The sequence below is a fragment of the Heterocephalus glaber genome, unplaced genomic scaffold, assembly GCF_053883595.1.
Source record: "Heterocephalus glaber isolate CG9 unplaced genomic scaffold, H.glaber_assembly_v1.0 deba00001687, whole genome shotgun sequence".
In the NCBI taxonomy this organism is placed as follows: domain Eukaryota; kingdom Metazoa; phylum Chordata; class Mammalia; order Rodentia; family Bathyergidae; genus Heterocephalus; species Heterocephalus glaber.
This window is the reverse complement of record NW_028258412.1, coordinates 11,825,873-11,841,407: the sequence shown is the minus strand read 5'-3', so window position 1 is coordinate 11,841,407 and position 15,535 is coordinate 11,825,873. Positions and strand designations below refer to the sequence as shown.

At 39.5% G+C, this 15,535-nt stretch overlaps 1 protein-coding gene across 4 annotated transcripts in view; it reads left to right on the top strand.

Annotated features, from left to right (window-relative positions):
- Coro1c (coronin 1C) overlaps positions 1–15,535 on the top strand; it is an 88,141-nt gene that overhangs the window by 17,476 nt on the left and 55,130 nt on the right. For 2 of the 4 annotated variants that reach the window (XM_087198349.1, XM_087198348.1), the window contains one exon: positions 11,802–11,889. The exons of the other annotated variants lie outside the window; for them this stretch is intronic. The gene's annotated coding sequence lies outside the window, so the exon portion shown is untranslated. The remainder of the gene's footprint in view (positions 1–11,801; positions 11,890–15,535) is intronic. 4 annotated transcript variants of the gene reach the window in all.

The window sequence follows — 15,535 nt, the reverse complement described above, 5'->3', positions numbered from 1 at the left end:
ACCTCCAGAGATGGTAAGCCAGAGATTCTGCCCTGGGCCCTAGGGCAGAGAAAGCTCTGAGAAAATTCTGTTGTCTGTCCAGTCATTTAGGCAACCTTTATTAGCAACAATGCAAGGTTACTTCTTTAAGGTCCATTTTAAATTCACTAAGTATTTGAAACTCCTAGGTCCTCCTAGCAGCCACCATCTACATAGTAAAGGCGCTCTTATCAACTTCCTATGCACGCCTGAGTGAAGAGAAAGGCTGGCTAAAATAGTCCCATATTCTACTTAATGAGTAAAAACACAAATGCAAGTTACTGACTGCTATTTTCCCCAGTGTAAGACAAAATAGTTGTTGCCAGTTGCCTTAGTCTGGCTTTCTGGAAGGAGGAGTGGTCTGACTACAAGAGATTTTCAAATGAACTTCCAACAAGTTGGAGAAAAGTTTAAGTGGAATTTTTAACTCACTACCAGAGAGAAAAAGCCCAAATAAAGCTCAAGCTGGTTAAACATCCCAAAAAATTACCATACAGCATTTTGTAAGTCCGCAGTCAACATTCCAAAGTCCATAACCAATCAGAAAAGGCATTTTTTCCCCCCTGTACACATAAATGATGAAGACCATGCCTAGGTGGGAGAAAAGGTTCAGGTGTTTTTACTCTATCAAAGATTCTTTTTTCTTACATTTGTCTAGAGGTCTTACTAGTAGTAGAGAAACAGTCCAAAGCTGTAGCTCAGCTCTTAACGGAGGCTTAAGAAAGGTCTCTGACGGCATCGCTTCAGATCACTCTGAGACAGAGGATATCTGATGATCACTGACAGAGTTCCCCTTTCACCTCACTGAGGAGTCCAGATAGGGGCGAGATGTGGAGATTTTCTGCTGACTACCTGCACGGGCTGTCAGGAGCTAGTTTCTTCTGAGGGACCTTTGGGTGTCCGCCAGAGGGGTAGCCTTGGCCATGACCCCTCAGTTGTCACCTCAGTTTCTGCTAGTACCACGCAATCAGAAGTCTGTCTCTGAAAGGAACCCAACTGCCTAGCTGGTCAACATTCCACTTGCCATTGGTGTCAGTGGGAGTGGGGATTCATCAGAGGGCAACTGGAGAAACCTGTCCTCTGCTCTGAGAGTGGCAGCTGCCCTAAAGGCATTTACTAGTTGGCAGAGTAACCACTGTTTGGCATTCTATAAGGGTCAGATAAAAGGCTGAACTGTCTTTATCTGAGCCGATAAAATATAAGAGACCCATTTTACAACATTTTTAAGCAACTAAGTCCAAGTGCAACACATACAAAACAAGAATAAAATGTAATATTAACAAAAGACAGTGCATAAGAAAAACAAGAAATATGTAAACATTTAAAACACACAACTGAAAGCAAGACACTTTTGAAACAAAAGCCAAAAAAAGGCCAGAATTTATGAAACAGAAACCAGAATCTGTGAAACAAATAGCCAGAGCCTATGAAACAAAAAGTTACAATCTATGAAGCAAAAAGACCAAAGTTAGAACCTATGGAACAAAAGCAAACTCTTACCTCTGACCAGTAATCTCGGTGGAAGACCTCTAAAATGATATAGGGGAAGAGATGTAACTCCCAAACCTACTAGATATCCGAAGCACGAGTTCGTGTTCTCTACAATTGAAGAATGAGGGCCAGGGATTTGGCTTAGTGGTTCTGCCGCTTGCCTCACAAGCTCAAAGACCCTAGTTCGATCCCTGGTACCAAAAAAAAAAATCAGATACAATTGAAGAATGAATTCTAGGAACAATGGAGGTTAAGAGTAGGAAAAATTTATTGGGAGAAAGAAAGCTTCTGCCTAAGAGAGACAGAAGGGGATCCGGAAAGTGGGTTGTCCTGAAAAATTCTTATTCACAAAGTCTTATGCAAGCTTAATGTTTTGATTTACTTTAAAAATGTATAAAAGGTTAAAAATTAATAGAAGAAATTTAAACTTTTAGCCGTCAGTGTATTACTTTTTGATGTTGCGTTCTTTGGTATAGACTGTGGGCCTTGTAGGAATTCGGGGGCAGGTGTTGGAGGGTCAGTGTCTATGGGATGCTGGGACAGAGCCCTTGCCTGAGGGTCTGAGTAATAGTACTGGGATGGACAAATGGTGGAAAGTTGTGATCGTAGGATACATATTTGTCCAATATGTTTGAATACGATGTAGTTATAGTTTGGATATGGCGTTAGAAAGGTAGATAAATGTTGATTTGTGGATGTTACTAGTATTAGTGATTTTTGTGCCAGTACTAATTACTTTTTTGGGTTAAATGAATGGAAATTAAATGAAATCTGAACAAATCTGCAATTTGTGAATGTAAACTCCAGTACTTCTGTATTCTGCATTCTTTAAAAGCAAAGAGTGTCTACTTTTATTTTCGTTTGTTTTTGTGCCTCTCTTTCCTGGCACACTCTCTGATGCACAGTTGGTGCTCAATAAATGTTAGTTGAATTTCACTTTTGCATAATATACTTGGGGGACAGTGTCAGTGTTCTTGTTTTTCTACGTGAAAGGAATAAAGAAGTTTTCTGAATGTCTGTAATCCCATCTACTTGGGAGGCTGAGGCAGGAGGTTTGCAAGTTATCGGCTAGCCTATAAGATATGGGCAACGTGGTGAGACCCTGTCTCAAAAAAAGGGAGGGGTGGGGCATGTAGGTCAGTACAGCATTTGCCTAGCAAGCTCCAGTACTAGGGGTGGGAATGGGGTACATGGGATAGATGGAGTACTAATTGTAAGCATTTGTTTACTGAATTATCTTAAACTAGCTAACTTCCTAATTGTCATTGTAAATAAATATGTTAGCAAGGTATGTGTGTATATAAAGGCATTTATATGCCTTTATTTACTTCTGTAGAGCTGGGGATCAAACCCAGAGTACCTCTATTTATTGAAACATGTTTTATTTGTAAAGCAAATTTTAGTTTTGGCTATTTAAAACAAATTTTTTCTTAAAACTTACTAAAAATGATGGTTTAATAAATTGTAGAGGGTATAGTCTTCTAAAGTGTATGCAGCATCATACACTAGCTGTGTTAAAGCATAAGTGATGATACATTTTGGAGCTTTATTGCAAATTAGCTGGCTTCTTGAGCAAGGTGAAAATATTAGTAGCATGGGCTTACAGCTTTGTGTTGTAGCTCTGGTTAGCAAGTTTGCATGATAAGAATTACTGGTGTAACTTCCTAGTGGAAGCTTGTTTTCAGCTAAAAATCTTTATCAAGATAGATATAGGGAACTCCTAGCATCTGTTCTCTGGGGCAGTAGCTCTTTCTTTCCACCCGGGTTCTTTCCCACCTAAGTGCGTGCCACCACTCTGTGGAAGATTTGATGGATATGGACAAGAGCCCCCCGAGGCCCCAGAACTATCTTTTTGGTTGTGAACTAAAGGCTGACAGAGATTATCATTTTAAGGTGGATAATGATGAAAATGAGCAGCAGTTGTCATTAAGAACGGTCAGTTTAGGGGCTGGTGCAAAGGATGAATTGTACATTGTGGAAGCAGAGGCAATGAATTAGGAAGGCAGTCCAATTAAAGTAGCACTGGCAACTTTGAAAATGTCTGTACAGCCAACTGTTTCCCTTGGGGGCTTTGAAATTACACCACCTGTTGTCTTAAGGTTGAAGTGTGGTTCAGGGCCTGTGCATATTAGTGGACAGCACTTAGTAGTGTGGAGGAAGATGCAGAATCAGATGAGCAGGAAGAGGATGTAAAACTCTTAAGGTATATCAAGGTAGATATGGGGAGAACCATGCTTTGTATGAAGATAAGGATGTAGAGTTAAGGTAGCGTTTGAAAAAGCTGAGTTTCCCTTTACTGCCTTTCTCTTCTGTGAATTTCTCTTCCTTTAAGTGCTGACTACCTGGGAAGTGTCATTGCCTCCCCTATGTTTCCCAACAGTGCATCTGTCAGGTGCCTGTTCCAGCCAGGCAGGAGCCACAGGGCAGATCTGGAGCCCCAAGGGTTTAATGTGTTTGAAATTTATTTGACTTGAGAATGTGACAAGAACTAAGTTAAGGTAGGGCAAAGTGTATACCATTTTATTTGTTAAATGATCTCATCATTTAGAAGTTCATTTGTACATATTAAAATTTGAAAAACTGTAGGTTTTCATTTATATCATATTTGGGGTGTCATAAATGGTAACAGAAATGAATTGTTTTATAATTACATTTGTGTTTGTATGGTTGTGTTTGGTATTTCTGGCAGACTTTAGAGATTTCTACAAACCATAAATGTGGTTGTTTAAAAGAGTATCAGAGATAGGAAGGCTCTGATCTTTCTGCTGTCTTCTTAAAATTATTTTAAAATGATTCTTCCTTTACCTGAGGATGTAGTTGAGTGAAAGCGTGCTAGCCTAGCATGTGCCGTGCCCTGGGTTCAGTCTCCAGTACTGCAGGGGAAAGGAGGGAATTCTTTCTGCTTTTATTTGAGGCATTTTATTTCTTTTCTAGTTACTATTTCCTGGTAGCTAACATAGAGTTAAGGATTAATTTTCTTTTGAAGTCTTACACAGTTTGGAGGGAAAGTGGATTTGGGGTAGTTAGGGTTACAGTTTTGTCAGCGAAGGCTGTTAAAAGCTTTTTAAATAGAGTAGTCACTCTCAGAATACTTAGCCCAAATGTTTCCTTCTGAAAGTGGCCTTTATTAATTTGCCTCCACTTCTCCCAGAAGTATTTTCTTTTTTTTTTGGTACTGGGGATCGAACTTGGGTGCTTGGCACTTGCGCAGCAGGCGCCAGAACCACTGAGCTAAATCCCCGGCCCCCAGAAGTATTTTCATATATATATATATATATATATATATATATATATATACACACACACACACACACACACACACATACACACATTTTTTTTTTTTGGTACTGGGGATCAAACTCGGGTCCTTGCTCTTACACAGCAGGTGGCGAAACCACTGAGCTAAATCCCTGGCCCAGTATTTTCACATTTTGGTGAGATTAGATGTGTGATGTTTTCTTCCTAAAGAGCCAAGAACTTCTAAATATATTAATTTGGTAATAACTACATTTCCAGCAGTGAGTTACCTTCTTACAGTTTCTTGTACTTGTTGAGGATACTATTTTTTGTCATTCTCTACTCCCCTTTAGAACTGAGGTATGCTGATACAGTTTGTAATTATGAAGTAGTTTGTAATTTTACTCAAAACCAGCAGGCAGACAAAGTTATTTGTGAGGTACAATAGTAAGGTTGTTAAGAGGTGTACTTTATGTTTCTGTAGGATGTCTGAAAATCCCGGAAGCAAAGGGAGATTTTTATTTTAAACAGTGTTATTTTTATCTTCTGATACCATGTTCAGTATGTTTTCTTCAGTTTCCAGACATCTTTATGGGCAAAGTATTGTGCTTTTTATTTATTGGTGATGTGGAGGTTATAGCTTGGGGCCTTATGCATACCAGGCAGACATTCTACCACTGAGCTGCATTCCTAGCCCTAAAGTACAATAATTTTTTTAACCTTTTTTTTTGGGGGGGGGGGGTGTTACCAGGAATCAAATTTAAGGCCTCGTGCTTGCCAGGCAGGTACTGTGCCGCTGAGCTACATCCTCGGCTAATTTTTTAAATTAATTAATTAATTAATTTATTTATTTTTGAGAGAGAATCTTGCTATGTAGCCCAGGCTGGCCTTAAACTTGAAGAGATCTTCCTGCCTCACCCTCCCAAGTGCTGGAATTGCAGGCCTGTGCTGCCATACCTGGCCAGTGCTGTAATTTTAAAACCATGGATCTAGTTATTAATCTCAAGAGGTAATTATTTTAACATATATTTAGACATACAGTAATACCTTGGTTCACAAAATGTTTTTGTCTACAAACAATTCAGTTTGCAAACAAAAGTGTTTGGCAAATTTTTGCTTCCGTTCACAGACCTGCATTGGGTGACAGACATGATCACGGCCATCTTCCCCACACAAACACAAATGCAGTCATCTTCCCCAATACTGTAAAACAGATTAAGTTTGTAAACAACTGTGTTTTGCCTCTGCTTTTACTCTTTGCAGACACCCTACTTATTGTTGTTGTTTTTTTTTGGTACTGGGGATTGAACTCGGGTCCTTACGCTTGCAAGGCAGACAACAGAACCACTGAGCTAAATCCCCACCCCAGACACCCTACTTGTAATGAGAAAGCTCTTTGGAGCTACTGCTCAGAGGTGGCAAGTCTTCCTCGGCACCGCAGAGCTCAGGGGGGAAGGTACCATCAACTATCTGGTTGAATAAGTCAAAATTAGGCATCTCTGTTGATGTGTTCTCCACGTCTAAAACAATTTAAAATCCAGTTGATGTCAACTCTTTTGACTACCTTCATGTGTCTCTGTTTCAATTGGAACTGTCACTTCCGGCCCAGAGAAGTGCAGTGACTTCCTACTGCTTCCCTGAATCTTTGTTCCCATCTGCACATCCATTCTGTAGCTTTATTCAGAGAGATCTTTTTATTTTGTTTGTATTGTGCATTCTGGACAAGTGTCTTACTACCGAGCTGCATCTTGAGGTCAACAGAGGTCTTTTTAAGTCCACATCTGATTATGTCACAAACTCACATTTAAGCAGTTTTGTATGACTTCTAGGACTTTGCAGGTAAAGATAAAATCCTTAACCTGGCCTAGAAAGATCTGTAGGATCTAGGCATGGCTGATCTCCTAGCCTCATCTATCTTTGTTCTCTGGGCTCCAGCGCTTCACACTTTGTTAGTTCAGGTTTTGACTAGATTTGCTCTTGATAGACCCTTTACATATATTGTTCTTCCCCAATGGAAGTGACTTTTCTTCTCTTTTTGCCCAATTACTTTCTCATTCTTTGATTTCAGTATATGTGCCACTTCTCTGAGCTCCCTGTCTGGTTCTTTTTCATTGACTCTGATCCCTTGTGTACTTCATCTCAGCATGTTTCACAGCACTGCATAATGTTTATGTGAACATCTGATTTTGTTGTTTCCACCAGTAGACTGAGCTCCATGAGAGCAGAAGCCAGGACTGCTTGCTCACAGTTGTATCTGCATAGTCTAGCATGTATTCAGGACATGAGCAAAGCTTAGTAAATTGTTGAAAAATGAGTGGGTGGGATTAAGGACTTATTGAGCATTCATAGTTGAGTATATTGTTACTGTATACGTATACTAGTAATTAATTTGATTCTCAGTGAGTTGTATGTGTTTTGTTAGGGAGATGTCGACTGGGTCCCTGTGTTAGCTTTGTATCTCTGTGACAAAATAGTCTAGATAATCAGCTTACAAAGATGAAAGGTTTATTTTAGCACATGGTTCCAGTTCATGGTTGCTTGGCCCCATTGCTTGGGCCTGTGGTGAGCCAAAACATCATGGCAGGAGTACATGGTGGAGCAAAGGTGCTTACTGCATGGAGACTGGGAAGCAGGAAGAGCAAGAAGAGGGGCGAGGGCACTGATATCCCTTTCATGGGCAAGCCCCCAGTGACTTCACTTCCTTCCACTAGACCCCATCTCCTAACAGTCACCCCACCTCGAAGCAGCACCACAGGCTGGCAACCTAGCTCTTAAGGCATGGCCTTTGTGGGGGCATTTCAGATCCAAACCACAACAGTTCCATTGCAAGGACTCTGTATAGATTTTTTGGCTTCAGATTATGATGGGTCCTTATTTCTGTTCTCCCTTTTCATAGTTGAAGAAACGAGTAACCAGACGACCAGAATGATTTAGAAGGGTAGTTGGCTGTGTCAGGATAAATTTGTATGTGACACATAAGCTAGAATTTTTCCTGTCTCTTGTAATATTCCTTTGAAACAGTGTCAGGAGTAAATGTTCATTAAATCCATTTAATCCCTGCTTGTCCAGTATGCAAAGTATTTTTTAAAAAGACCAAAATTCTTCAGTTGAAGGTGATATTTTGTTTTCTGATCATCCTAGTTTTGCCTATGACTGCTCTTATGAGGTTCTTCATAAAAATGGCTTTTTATTTTATTTTCAGAGATCTGGGAATCCAGTAATTTCGTTCCTTTGCATGAGAAGATTGCCAGAGAATTACATATTAACATTTTATTCCAAGAGAAACCCCATCTGACTAAGTAGTGGAAAACAGACTTAGCAAGTCTGTACAGTCATAAATGGTGTTTTTTTAAAACCTGTTGTTGATAAGAAAAATAGGTCATCAGTATAGGAAGAGTATTTTGAAACACATGGATTAATTTTGGGTTTTTTTAGTACCGGAATCAAACTCGGGACCTTGAGCTTGTGAGGCAGGCGGCGGAACCACTGAGCTAAATCCCTGGCCCCGCATGGATTAATTTTTAAGTGAGATTACTGGGTCATTCATGTCTGTAAGACTTTTGCAGTTGACTTGAAAACTCTTGGGATTAATTTAGCCCTTTGAATTGTGTTCTGCTCTTTGAAGAGAGACACCCAGCTCTGAGTCAAGTCTCGGTGGTGCCCTTCAGGGAGGCTTTCTGTGGGGCAGGCAGTACCTACTGCTGTCTTTAAGCTTGAGATTCTGCAGCAGTCCTCCAGAGCTCCAGGGACAGAGAGGTAGTTGTGTTTACACAGGTGCCAGCGATAAGGAGGAGATGGGGAGGTGGGAGGGATTATAGACTTGCCCATCCTTGCACATTGTGTCTGTAATAAAAACAGAGGTTTCTGACATTAAAGAGATAAAGATGTCTCCTAAAGCCTTGATAATCTCATGTTTTAATAATTGCAATATTCTTATGTTTTATTTTAGGTGAGTACAAGCCTTAATATGGCATCATTTTGTCTTAAAGGATCTTTTAAGATACAGGTGTGAGAGATTAATTTTAGGATTTTTTTTTTCTTGTACTGGGGATCGAACTCGGGACCTTGCGCTTGTGAGGCAGGTGGCAGAACCACTGAGCTAGATCCCCGGCCCAATTTTAGGAATTTTAATTTTTGTCTTCAGGAACTTTCTTTTTCTTTTTCTTTTTCTTTTTTTTTTTTTGGTACCGGGGATCGAACTCGGGACCTTGCGCTTGCAAGGCAGGCGCTGATAGCACTGAGCTAAATCCCCGGCCCTAGGAACTATCTTAATTTATTTTTTATGTATTATTATTTTTTGCAATACTAGGGATTGAACCCAAGGTTTTTACACTGAGCTACACCCCCGGACCTTTTAAAATTTCTATACCTGGGGGCCGGGGATGTTCTACTGCCTGCTTTGCAAGCGCAAGGTCCCGAGTTCGATCTACAGTACCAAAGACAAACTTCATTTTATCTTACCTTTTAGAAACTGTCCTTGATACATATATCTAATATTTCTTTTTTTTTAATATTCTCTCTTATGTTGAACATATCTTCTGGTTTAAAGCTTACAGATTTTCAGTCAGGAGTAGAGATTTGCTTCTTTGGCTGTATCTCTGTTGTTTTCCTCTGTATACTTGAATGCTGATATCCAGGTTCTGTATTTTGATCTTTGCATTTTTACTCATATTTGTAAAGTGTAGACAAATTCCAATTTCATGTTTAAAAATTACACACACCAGCTAAGTGAAACTGTTGATTGTAGGCTGCATCACCTTGAGAGAGCTCTAAGTACTGTTTGTTGACTTGCAAAAGCTGAGTTCCATGTATGATGTGCAATTTATCATTGAGAAAGTATTAAAGTGTATGGGGTAAAAGTTGCACTGTCCTTTACTTTGTGATTCCAGGCTGTTGTGTCTTTCTTGAAAGTTCTCTCTCCTTTGGGCCAGTCACATAGTGTCTCCATGCTGAAGAATGAGGAGCTTGGAGCCAGTGAACTTGGGGACCTCTCTCCATGCCAGGCTTCTGTGAGACCTGGAGTCCTGGATATTTCATGGTGGACCTTATTTGTGTTTTCTTGAGTCTGTTACTAGAAACATTTTAGAACCGGATTATTTTGGGTTATTGTACTTAAGCAATGCATTATAATGAATATGTCTCATTATTGGCATTTTACCTGTTACCTGGTTGAATAATGGGGTGAAACTACTTGGAAGACTTTAATGAGTGAGTTTTCCTCCCACATTCTTCCTATTCTTGGTGTCATGATGAATTGAGCCAACATCAGGGCAATCCATACTTGCAGTCAGTTATCTTAAATGGTCAGCAGTTTTGGTAGAAAGAACATTTCCCTTCCTAAGCTCATTTTAGCAGTGGAGTGCAGTCTCTTTCAGCCATATCTGCAGTGTATGAGGAGGTCTGTTGTGTACCTGACCTTTTGCTGTGTTTTAGGGCAAATGTTGTATGTGGTCTTTTTTCTTCCTTTTTAAAATAGTTTTTGTTCAAATATGCAACGAAAGCATGTTCTTTCTTGGAAGACCTCATGTATAAATCTGTTAGCTGAAGAGTTGGATAGAGTAAAAATGTGTGATTTGTTAAGGAAATTCCTTGTCACTGGTGGATTTTGTTTAAAATTTGAAAAATTTATCCCTGGTACGGAAAAAAATTTTTTTTGAAAAATTCAGCTATCTTAGGTCCAGAAGTGATAAATGTTGCATTTTTGTATTACAGTACCTCCCATACTTGCTTTGGGTATCTGTTCTTGGGAATTTGTTTTCTGTGTAGGTTTATATATTATTATGTTTCCAACTTTGTAAAAGGAATTTTTGACTGTTGCCATTACCATTTAAATAGTTGTGATTAGGACATTTGTCTTCTCAACTGCCATCCTACTTGCTTTCTGTTAAATAACGCATCCAATCTCTTCCGTATTGAAGGGAGCCTGCCATAAAAGTGGAATCTTAGGAGCATGTCCTGTCCCTAAAGGGACATTTTGGAGTCTTTAATTGCTGCTAACCTAGGGAACATTCTGTCTGCTGAACACAGAGTAAGCGACACTCTGGAATGGTCTCAGCAAATGTGCAGAGCAGGATTTTGCTACTAGTAGGGGTTTTCCTGTATGTGTTCCTAGCAGGATGTGTTTCCTTTCATATGAACCATAGAAATACATCTGCTGGAATCTTTAAACAGATAACTTGTTAATAAACAGGAAAATGTCAAAATTGCGGTCAGTTTTTCACATTGATGGAAGTACACAGAAAATATAGGAACATTTACTCAGGTGTCTTGAGGATGTTTTATTTGTTGCCATTACACTATACTGAGAATTTTTTTTTTTTGGTACCAGGGATCGAACTCGGGTCCTTGCGCTTGCACAGCAGGCACCGGAACCACTGAGCTAAATCCCCGGCCCCACCATTACACTATAAACACTGTCTTATCTATATTTTTTCTTCTAACACATTTCTTTATTTTTGGTATCGGGGATTGAACTCAGGACCTTGCGCTTGCGAGGCAGGTGGCGGAGCCACTAAGATAAATCTCTGGCCCTCTAGCACATTTCTTGGATGGCCTATGAAATAGAATTTCTCTGTGTGACTTGGAGGAACCATAAGAAGCAGGCTCTTACACTCTCTTAGAGAGTGATGTTTATCATCTGACTGTAAGATGGAAATTTTACTGTGATCTTAGCAAACTTTCCTCTGACATATCAAGTCCTTAACTTATAGTTAGATCTTAATTGTTATTTTTATTTCATTCATTTTTTACATTATCTTAAAATTTTTTATTAGTACATTTATAATACACAATATATTCATCATGGGGAATTGATATATATAAGTAAATATATATATATTTATTTATTCTTTATCCTTTTTATTTCCCCTTCCCCTCCCTTCCTTCCTTCCTGTCCCCATTGCCGGATTTCCTTCTGATCTTCACAGAGTCTTAGCTCCCTGTTTCTTGTCATCTATCTTTTATTTTGCTCTTTAAATTATTTATATTTTGAGTTTCTCTTTACAAAAGAAGCCGTGTTGATACTTAACCTTCTTTTTTTTTCTTTTTTGACACAGGATTTCATTTTGTAGTACAGGCTGGCCTTGATCTCACTCAGACTCAAGTGATCCGCCTGCCTAAGCCTCCTGAGTGCTGGAATTACAGGTGGGCACCACCATGCCAGCCTTGTGATATTTAACCTTCTGTGTCTGATTTATTTCACTTAACATTATGGTCTCAAGGTGCATCCATTTACCTACAAATCCCTCAAGTTTATCTTTCTTTATGGCTGAGTAGTATTCCACTGCATGTACATATCACATTTTCTTTTTCCATTCATTTGTTGATGGACATGTAGATCACTTCCAAGATGTTAGTATTATGAATTGTGCTGCTGTAAACAGAGTTATGCATGTATCACTGTAATATGATGCTAACTGTTTCAGGAAGACAGTAGTATAGCTGGGTCCAGTGAAATTTCTTTTTTTAGTTGTTGTTTTTTTTTTGGTACCAGGGGTCCTTGCGCTTGCGTGGCAGGCGGCAAAATCACTGAGCTAAATCCCCGGCCCTCTATTTTTAATTTTTGGGGAATCTCCATACTGATATCCATAGTGGTTGTACTAGTTTACATTTCTGCCAATGATATAGAAGCCCCCTCTTCCCCACCTCTGCAGCCTCACCAGCAACTATTGCTTTTTGATTCTTGATGATACCTATTCTTTCCAGAGTAAGATAGAATCTCAGATCTGTTTTTGCATGTCTCTAATGGCCAGAAATGCCGAACACTTTTTTATGTACCTGATGGCCGTTGGTACTTCTTCTGAGAAGTATCTATTCAATGGTCATTCTTAAATTGGGTATTTTATTTTGGCGGATTAATTTTTTTGAGTTCTTTATCAATGTTTATATAGATATTAGTTCTCTGTCTGAGGAATAGGTGGCAAAAAATTTTCCCCATTCTGTAGGTTGTTCACTCTGTTTTCCTTTGCTGTACAGAAGCTTTTGAACTTGATGTAATTCCATTTGTTGATTGTTGGTGTTAATTCTTGTGTACTTGGGGTTCTGTTCAGAAAGTCCTTGCCTATGCTTATCTCTTCAAGAGATTTTCCTAATTTATCTACCAGTAGATTCAGGCTTTCTGTTTTTATATCTAGGTCTTTGATCTATTTTGATTTGGTTTTGGTACAGAGTGAGAGATGGGTCTAGATTGAGTCTTCTGCATGTGGATAACCAGTTTCCCACCCCTGTTTGTTAAAGGGGTATCTTTTACAAGTGTGTATGTTTTTGCCCCTTTGTCAAAGATCAGATGGCTGAAGGGGTCTGGAGTTGTTTCTGCATCTTTAGTTCTGTTCCATTAATCAACATGTATGTTTTTGTGCCAGTATCATGTTCTTTTAATTTTTTTTTATTTTTTGGTACCGGGGATCAAACTCGGGTCCTTGCGCTTGCAAGGCAGGCGGCGGAACCAGTGAGCTAAATCCCTGGCCCAGTATCATGCTGTTTTTAATCACTGTGCTTTGTTGTTATATCACTCAAAATACAGGATAGTGATGTCTCCTGCGTTACTCTTCTTGCTTAGTATTGGTTTGGCATTTCTGGGTCTCTTTTGGTTCCATATAAATTTTTTTTGTGTGTGTGTGTGTTTTTTGTTTTTTTGTGTTTTTTTTGGTTCTGGAGATCGAACTCTGGTCCTTGTGCTTGCAGGGCAGGCAGCAGAACCACTGAGCTAAAATCCCCAGCCCAGTTCCATATAAATTTTAAGTTTGCCTTTTCTAGTTCTATGAAGAATGCTGTTGGTATTTTGATTAGGATTGCATTAAATCTATACATGAATTTTGGTAATGTGGTTAGTTTGACAATATTGTTCCTGCCTATCCTGGAACAGGGGATATGTTTCCACCTTCTGATGTCTTCAATTTCCTTTCACTTCCTTGGTTAATACCTAGGTATTTAATTTTTAAAAAGCCATTGTAAATGGTATAGTTCTCATGATTTCTTTCTCACTGTGTTCATTGTTGGTGTACAGGAACACTGTTGATTTTTGTGTGTTGATTTTGTATTCTGCCACTTTGCCAAATTTATTAGTTTCAGAAGTCTTTTCGTGGAACTTATTTTGTCTTCTATGTATAGAATTATATCATCTGCCAGTAAGGATAGTTTGACTTCTCCTTACCTATTTGTGTATCCCTTTCATTTCTTTCTCTTGCCTGATTGCTCTGGCTAAAGTTTCGAGCACTGTTTTGAACAGGAGTGGTGAGTGTAGACGTCCTTGTCCTGTTCTTGGTTTTAGAGGAAAAGCTTTCAGGTTTTTCACCATTTAATATGTTGGCAGTGGGTTTGTCATACGTGGCTTTTCTCAGTTTGAGATAAAGTCCTTCTATACCTATTTTTGTTGTTTTCTTTTATCATGAATTGGGTTTTGTCGGAGGCTTTTCCTGTGCTATTTGAAATGATCATGTGATATTTAGCTTGGCTTCTGAGTATGTGATGGATTATGTTTAGTGATTTATGTGTTGAACCATCCTTGTATCCGTGGAATGGAGCCAACTTGGTCATGATGTGTGTGATCTTTTAATTTTTTAAACTTTTACTAAAAAATAGTGCTTGCTTCGGCAGCACATGTACTAAACTTTTACTAAAAAATAAATAAAGATTTTTATTTGCTGTACATTCTACTCTTTCTTTGATACTTTGCATGGTATATTCCTCGGGGGCTGATCCCCTCAGACATGAGCCTGGGTAAGGGACAAAGGGTAACCCGAATCCCTCCCTCCGTGCTACAGCCTTGGAAGGCACAGAGGAGCTGTCACTGCGGAGAGTGAAGTAAGCTGCTCAGACACTGCCTTGCACTTCTCCCCGCTCAGAGCTGGTACTGTGGCAGTGATCTGTTCGGCTTTCAAACACAAAGAGGGGACGCTTGCCCTGTTTGGAGGGTTCAAAGGGTGACAGCATAGCTCTGGCATCTCAAGGAGCAGGAGGAGCACTAAGGCAGAGGAGTGTCTTCACACTGTGCCACACAACCACCTCAGTCTTGGGCACCGTTTCCATGACCCACACAGAGCTTCCTTGAGATGCTCTCTCTCACACACATGGCCCACAGCATCGAGGTAGAGGCTTTGTTTAATCCACACCAGAGTAGGAAACCTTTGCTGTAGTTTTAAGAATGTGCACAGGTTTTCCATTTCTTCTTAGTGTGAGCTCAGGTACTGTACTTCAAAAGAAACACCCAGAAGCATTTTCTTAGAGACAAACTCAGGAGCCACTAACTTAGCCCAGCCTCTCATTCTATAGCATTAATGAAATCTGGAGCTGTCTTCTTTCTTGCTTGCTTTTTTTTCTTTTCCTTTTTTATTTTTTTGGTACTGGGGATTGAACTCAGGACCTTGTGCTTGCAAGGCAGGCGAGGTGCCACTGAGCTGAATCCTGGCTGTTCTTTCTTTGAAAAAAAAAAAGCATCATAGCTCAGAGCTACAAACTCCTTGAGTGGGAAAAATTCACAATTGGGCACAAGCTCCTGATCTGTGGGAATGAAGTGGGTGCAGGGAATGTGACATAAAGGCTGGCCAGGAGTGGCTGCTGCTTCTGTAACTTGGGCAAATCACATAAACCTCTGAGACTCATTCTACTTCCATTCCTAGAACAAACAAATATATTTGAGAAATTTCACTCATTGTTGTCACTGTACTCTTCACTCCTTTATGCTGCAGAAGAAATGTTTGCTCCATCTCTCCCTGTTGAAAACTAACATTAAGGGGGACCCTAAAAACAAATCAGGTGGAGGTCTCAACAGTATATACTGGATCTAGTAGGG